Raw genomic sequence first — 7,969 nt, forward strand, 5'->3', positions numbered from 1 at the left:
ACTCTCAGCCTCAAAGTCAAAGCTTCCAGATCTTATTTCAAATCCCTGTTCCACAGATCTCGACCACAAATGACAAATTGGAAGGCCCAAAAACCTCGAGACGCCATCAAAATCCAAACATGGCGGAAGACGAGAGCTGGAGCAAGTCCTCCGCCGCTTCTTCCAAGTCGTCGTCCTTCTCCAGCGAGTTCAGCGGCGGTAAGTCCATGCTGAGGCGGAGCAGCAGCGCGAGCTATGATGCGGAGACCTCGATCCAAGGGGTGATCGCCTACTGCAAGAAGAGTAGTCAACATGCGGTTGACTCTGGTCACTCCGCTGCCAGGAAGAGCGGAGTACTCACGGGATTCTACAATTTTTGTCTTCTTCTTGTCCTCCATCTCGTGCCTCCCTCGACTCTCAAAGCACTCAATCCTCAGTTCCCCACGCAGCCACTCTTCTTCCACCTCTGTGCACATCTATGGAGGAAGGCAAAGACGTGGAGCACTCCAGAGCAACAGCTAGCTCCGTAATGCCATTGCCTAAATCTCCATCCACACAGTATGAAGAGAATGGGAGAGAGGAGGAGGGCTTCCACAACGCTTTGCTGGTCTTACAACATCTCTATTTTTTTCCTGCTAAATTAATTGTTTCTGCTACTAATTTCTCGTTGCAGGAGCTGAAAGACCTGCGGTCTCAGCTTCACCATGCGGCAGAACATTGTGAGCGTGCATTTTCCTCAGCCCAGCAGAAGAAGATGTGAGCTGTTAATTTCTTCTTCCTTTCCTTTCTTTTCTTTTCTTTTCCCTGCATCAACAAACAATTTCGGGAGGTTGATGTGCATTAGTGTAAAATTAGGATTTTGGAGGGGACAAAGAGCTACATATGTGAAGCAGTTGTGGCAATAGTCGACCATTTAGGAACTGTCTCATCCAAACTCGAGCAGAGTCTCCTTGCAAATGCTGTGGTTAAGCAGACTGAACAAAGAATTGGTTGCTTGAAGCAGGTGAAGAAGTTTCTTCAAAGGCAGACATTAATTTTAACACAGTAAACAATGATGGTGCCTGCCATTAACGCGAATGATATAATATTCTCATAGCTTATTAAAAACTGGAATTTCAAACTTATACGCATAGAATCCTTGCTTGCCAATAATATGCCATGTGTCTTGAGCTGTGTAACATGCAATTGGACATCAAATTCCCTCAACACCATCAGCATTTCTGTATTGACAGGGCACAACCACTATGTGATGTGTGCCTCATTTTATCCATCGTCACTACTAAAGTCCTTCCTCATCTTCGACAGTTTCATCTTCTTGATCTCTTGATTGCAAGTATTAATTAATTGATGCATGCAATGTGTTTGATGAATTTCCTCAAACACTATCCTGAATTGATTTTATCATTTTTGTTTGCTAGATTGAGGAGTTGTTATTTCCTGTTGCTAAGTTGGTTTTATGTATTCCTTGAACTATCAAGTTTCTTTTATGTCTATGCTAATTCTTTTCACTGATATGTCATGTTTTCTGGTTTATAAATTTACCTCTTTTTGTTGTTGTTGTTTCTACAGGATTTGTGTGTTGGGCTTCTTAGACGCGCTACATATACAACTTAAAGGCTTTGATCATTAAGTGAGTATTTTCTTTTGACCTTCTTATTAAATCGATTCATGACCAAGTTAATTATGATTTTGTGAATTTCTGAATCCATCTAAATAGTTCCTAATACGGTTTAGGGTTTAGGTGATGATTCATGAATGACTCATAGTTTATTTATTGGTATAATGATGAAGTGCAAATTTTGTTTGTCATACTAAGTTAATTGTTGTTGAAAGAGAAAAGTAGGAAACAACTCTCTGTCTGTCACAGGGTTAAAATATCCCAGTTATGCTTAGGACTCTTGGTCAGATGGCTATTGCTAATCCAATATTTACTCATGGTCAGCTACCTCCACGGGTAAGTCATTGAATATGTCTTACTTTTTTTTTGCCTTCCTACTTCAAGATTGCTTAAATGTACTGTGGAAGTTTTTATTTTTTATTTTCAAAATCTATTGATTGAATTAATGATTTGGAGCTAGCCATTCAAATGGTTGAGCATCCAGGGAGGCAATATGCTGCCATTGATCCGAGCCTGGACCTCTGCAGCTTCTACCTCCCCTCCTATGGTTGCCCTTCCTTGGTAGCACCTGCCTCATCAAACAAAATTATGAAAATGATCATGGTCCGACACAGTATATCTTCCTATTTTAATTCCATGAGTATTGTAAATAATAACAATGTAAAGTTCATATAGTTGAAGATGCAAACCCAATATTCAAGTATGGTCAGCATCAGCCAACAAAAAGGGTGGAGAGGAGGAACTTGTTTGGGCTTGTTCCCAGTGTGGCTGCTGGGTGAGAGCCTTGGCCTTCTGCTTCTCTAGGATCTTGTTTAAATTAAATTAGATTTAATCTCCATGGTGTTCATAATCTATTAATGTTGTTTACGGAGTAGATGAATTGCATTCACTTGGGCAAAAAGGGTCACAAACTCACTTGCTTCTCCAAACTCTTGCTTTGCTCCTGTAGTGCCTTCTCCTGTAAATAAAAAAGAGATGGTTATGCACATGCATGTAGTATTATTATTAACCTAAATTTAAACATTTTAGGCTCTTGAAGGATCATGACAATCTTACATATATATATATATATATTGATAAAAGAAATTTTTACCTTCCTCTGAAGCTCAGTGATAGAGTCAAACACCACTTGGTTCTACACCATATAAAGAAAATCATGGTCGATACAACTTCAGAATGTCTTGCTTAACCAACCTTTGTTTTAGCACGGGAAAAGGTTGTGTGGTTAACCTTTCTTGACCGGATATGTTTCAAAGAATTGTCTAGCTGATTTTCTAGCTATTGGAGTTCTTTGTGGCTCAAGGAATCGAGTTTCTCCCCCATTAGATGCCTGAAGCAATTATTGTAGCAGAGTATCACTAGGTATGCCAAATTATGGAAAAACCTTAGCTCCGATCATATGTTCTGATGAAAAATCTAGATGTAACTATAACGGATCTACCTTTGACTTTTACTTAAAACCTCAATCTTGGCCTTAAGTTTGCCGTATTCTTGATGCCAGTTTCCCTGTATGGTCCTCATGAGAAAATTAGTATGAATGATTCAGACTTCAATGATGAATATTTCACATAGAAGAACAAATATAGGAATTTCATGTAATCTATATAAATAATAAAAAGTACATCTTTATGATTGTTTGTTCCACTTTGTAATCTAGTAGCTTCCCCGCTGGCAAATATCTTGTTGTCGGAGTTGTTGATGGAAGGAACATTCGGGCAAATGATTTTGCATCCTCTCTCAGCACACTTGTGAGTCTCGAGGCCATTGTTGGAAAAGATCGTATATATTGGTGTAATGCCTTTTCTTTCTTTCTAATTCTTGTTTTTCTTCAAAATGCAGCTGATATTATTTAATGTTTGTATGTAGATAAGCTTGTTGTCTCAACTTCGTGTACACGGCTGTCGACCTTGTCAACGAGACAAATTAAACTGGATACTGAGATCAAGGGCTTGCTTTTGTGTCTCCAAAAGTTGATGAAGTAAATGCATTGGCTAAAGTGTTGGCTGGTGAGAAGGATGAGGTAGTTCTCACTGCAAAAGTTATTCAGGCTTCCAGGTTTCATAATGATAGCAAAAGCTTATGATATTTGGAGTCTATTAGCTTTTGATGTTGTAAAAAGAATATTTGTGTATTTTATGGATACTGTTGTAAGAAGAATATTTATGTAATTTGTGAATATTTGTGTATTTTATGGATACTTTTGAAAGAAGAATATTTGTGTAATTTGTGAATATTTGTGTATTTTCTTGGATATTGTCGATTTTTCACTGTTTCGGAAATTGAATTTGTGTCGTTAAACAATATTGATATTACATCGGTTTTCCACCGCTGCAAAATCGATGTCATTAACTAATATTACATCGGTCGTATACCGCTGTCAAAACTGGTGTTATTAACATATAATATTACATCAGTTTTACACCTGATGTCATTAAGTGATACTACACCGGTTTTAACCCGATGTCTAAAATGACAGACCTTTTACATCGCCTTCATAGACATCGGTCGAAAATGTAATAGATAGCGGTGGAAAACCGATGTCTATAAGGGTTTTTGTTGTAGTGGTTGAATAACTTAGCATTGAAGCAGGATCAAATAAACTCTAGTGGAGGCGCCCGAGGGTGGTCTGGGCGCTTAGAAAGACCTATAAAAGAAGCTTCGACCAATAGCATCAACAAATCAATCGCAACACTTTTCTTCCCTCATTCTTGACCATCTGGCTACTCCATCTTCGTGATACTGCTGTGCTACTACTATACTATGCTCGATCACTGGAGTCAAACTGACTCCAACACACGAATGCATCCATTTTGACATCTACGTGTTGGTAACAATTTTTTTTCTTATGCATACTTAATATACTTACAAAAGAAAAGTGTAGGGTATTACATTTTCCTTATATTTTATATTCAATATTCGATACTTGTTTTAAAAGTTTGAAAAATAAAAGTTTTTAAATACACGTGATTCACTCCCTCCCCCCTCCCCTCACTTGCCATCGGTCCTACACTAACAAACTACCACCACTAATCTTCTCCTTTTCGGATACCTACCAGAAGTGGATAAATCTCTTACAATCCTATTCTAACAAATAATACAACAAGAATACAATATATGAAAGCAGATATAATGAAAGTAAACAACTTTATAAAAATCTCACATTGGTCATTTTCTTGTTCCTTTAAAATATCTTTTATTGGTCTAGAAATGCAGCAATACTTTGTCCTTAAACTCTCAAGAATTGGCAACTTCAAACTTCCTCAAAACACTTTTTTATAGAGTTTCTATCAGGCTAGTTTCCACCTAGCAGTTGATTGCTAGCCTTCACCAGGCAATTTCAATACTTGTATGTTTTTTATCGTTGTTCTCAACTTAACAGTGTAGGACCGTTACGGATGGCTAAAAGGGGGGGGGGGGGGTTGAATAGCCCTGTAAAAATAAAACACAACCCTTCCCGACTTTTCAAACTAACACTTGTATATAAAATAGAAAAGTAATAAATCGAAACAGAAAAATACGAGGCACCAGATGTTTACTTGGTTACAACCGGGGAGGTTGTTAATCCAAGGAAAATGATCGCACTACTATCTCCTTCAAGCGGAGAAGCCTCTTTTACAGCAATGTAGGCACAGAATGAAAGAAGCTAATCTAAACAGTGGAAGCGCACAAGCGTTGTTACAATTTCTAAACTGATGAAAAGTTTCTGGACCAAGGCTATATTTATAGCCTTGATCGGGGTGCCTGGAAAGGTTCCGGGCGCCCTGGGGGAGATAAATTTTATCCCCCAACGTTCAGATCGAGATAAATCTCGATCTGGTCAACATTCAAGGCCCAGGCGCCCGGAAGCATTCCGAGCGCCCGGAAGCATTCCAGGCGCCCGGAATCATTCCGGGCACCCCGGAGCTGAAAGTCAACAGAAGTTGACTTTTTTGTCCGGAACCTCTTCTCCGGTTCAGTCCCGCCTCGGTCCGGTTCTTCTACTCCGGATCCGCTTGCTTGGGTGATCTCTGTCATCCTGAAAAGGGATCACCCGAACCCAACTTCCGGTCTTCTCGAGTGGGCTTCCCTCTAGCTTCTCATCCCTCGGAATCGCCGCGTGTTTCCTTCTCGTCCACCGGCGTACTCATCCGCAGTCTTCGTCCCTCGGACGCACCACGTGTCGTCCTTCTCGCTAGCTGCATCTCTTGCTCCTCGAGCAGTCTTCCGCTCCAGCTTTCGTCTCTCGGAACCACCGCACGCTTCCTTCTCGTCCGTCAGTGTACTCTTCCGCAGCGCCTCGTCCCTCGGACGCATCGCGTGCCATCCTTCTCGCTAGCTGCGTCTTCCACTCGACTACTTGTGCTCCTATGCTCCTGTACACTTAGACACAAGGTTAGAAACACACAGCACCTAACTTAACTTGTTGATCACACCAAAACAACCTTAGGGTTCCAACAATATCCCCCTTTTGGTGTGAGCAACCCAAGTTAAGCTAAGATAAAAATAGATATAAAATAAAACTAACTTAATTTGCAATTTAAGTACAAAAATAAAACAAGTTAAATTTTGGTCTACCTCCCCCTAGACTTATATTTTTCCTTTTCCCCCTTTGATCACATAAAAAATGGGATTCTAAGAGAAAATCTAAGGGTAAAAACTTAGAAATTTGAGATTTTTTTTTTAAAAAAATTGTAATAATAAATAGTCTCTAAAAATTTTAAGTAAAATTTTAAGAAAATTTTCTAAGTGAAATTAAAAAAAAATCTAAAAAAGTTAAGTAAAAAAAAATATCTTTTGAAAAAATTTTCTAAGTATAGAAGAGAATTTTTCTAAGAAAAAAATATAAAAAAAAAATCTAAGTAAATTTTTTTTAAAAAAAAAAAATAAGTCTTTGCAAAAATTATAAAAAAAAATCTAACTTAAGATTTTTCTAAGTAAGATTTTCTAAGTAAAAATTTCACGTAAAAGTATTTTCCTAAGTATAAAAATATTTTGAAAAAAATGTTTGAAAAACTTTAAAAGCATTTATTAATTCTAATTTTAATGCTTTGACAGAAAGTTAATTAAACATTTATTTCAATATTTTGACTTCCAGGTCATGGTGAGGTACTAGACCTTCTTGGTTATTGGAGTAACAACCACTTCCTTAGTCAAAGCCTCATAGATAAATTCATTGTTTAATTTTCTCACTGAAGGCGCTAATTTTTATTAATATTTAGACTAAGCAAGATTTAGGAACCCAATAAAGGTTCCAGTCTACTGGATTGATTAAAAATTACTTAGGGACATATTTTCTAGAGATATTCCTAATTTATCCCTAGTGATATTTAAAGTACCAATTTAAATTATTAAATCTTCTAAAATTGGTTTTAGGTGAACATGCATAGTTTTTCAAGTTGTCTATTTGAATTTTCAAGTTTTGATTTTCTAATTGTAATTTTTCATTTTCCAATTTTGATTTATCTAATTCTTCTAAAGGGAAGGATTTAGCTAAAATTATTTTTAAATTTTTTATTTCCTTTTCTAATTTACAGCAGTCTTTAGTTAATAACTTAACAAACTTAAAAAGTTTATCGAGAGGAAGAGAACGTACCTGACTTACCTTGTCGAGCTCGTTGTCCGTTTCTCCCCCTGAACTGCTACTTGCCTCCGACGTGGCTCCCCCTTCATCGATGCTCTCGATGCTCATTTCAGAAGAGCTTGACTCACAGTCATCGTCTTCATGACTTGCCATTAGAGCAAGTCCGGAGAATGCCTCGACTTCTGACTCCGACGACGTATCGTCCCACGTCGCCTTTAGGGCCTTTCGCTTTTGGAGAGGCTTCTTACCCTTCTCCTTATCCTTGTTCTTAAGCTTGGGGCAGTTGTCCTTGACGTGCCCTTCTTCATCGCAGTGGTAGCAGTGGATCGTCCTTTTCTTCTTCCCCTGCAGATGGTTAGTAGATCTGGATTTACAAAGTTTCTTGAATCGTCTTACCATCATTACCATTTCCTCATCGTCGAGAGAAGATTCCGACTCTGGTTCGTCTCTCGAAGCTTTGAGGGCAACGTTGTTCTTTGGCTCCTTCATTCCTGTACATCTTGACTCATGCACTTCAAATGTTCAAAAGAATTCTTCTAACAAAATTTTTTCTAAATCTTTAGAAATGTAAAAGGCATCTACTAATGATGTCCATTTGGTATTTCTAGGAAAAGAATTCAGTGCGTACCTGAGCGAATCTCGATTACTTACCTTTTCTCTGAGATTCGAAAGTCCAGTAATAATTTCTTTTATTCTCGAGTGCAGATGCACGACTGTCTCGTCTTCCCCAAGTCGCAGGCTGGTGAGCTTATTGCGAAGCAGATCTCTTCTGGCGAGCTTGGCTTCGGGCGTCCCTTCGTGCAGCTCGAGGA

The 7,969-nt window shown here is 38.4% G+C and overlaps 1 pseudogene; it reads right to left on the reverse strand.

Annotated features, from left to right (window-relative positions):
• Positions 1–2,053: 2,053 nt before the first annotated feature.
• Positions 2,054–3,118, reverse strand: LOC122022966 (annotated as a pseudogene).
• Positions 3,119–7,969: the final 4,851 nt, after the last annotated feature.

Source organism: Zingiber officinale, chromosome 9B (genome assembly GCF_018446385.1).
Source record: "Zingiber officinale cultivar Zhangliang chromosome 9B, Zo_v1.1, whole genome shotgun sequence".
NCBI lineage: Eukaryota > Viridiplantae > Streptophyta > Magnoliopsida > Zingiberales > Zingiberaceae > Zingiber > Zingiber officinale.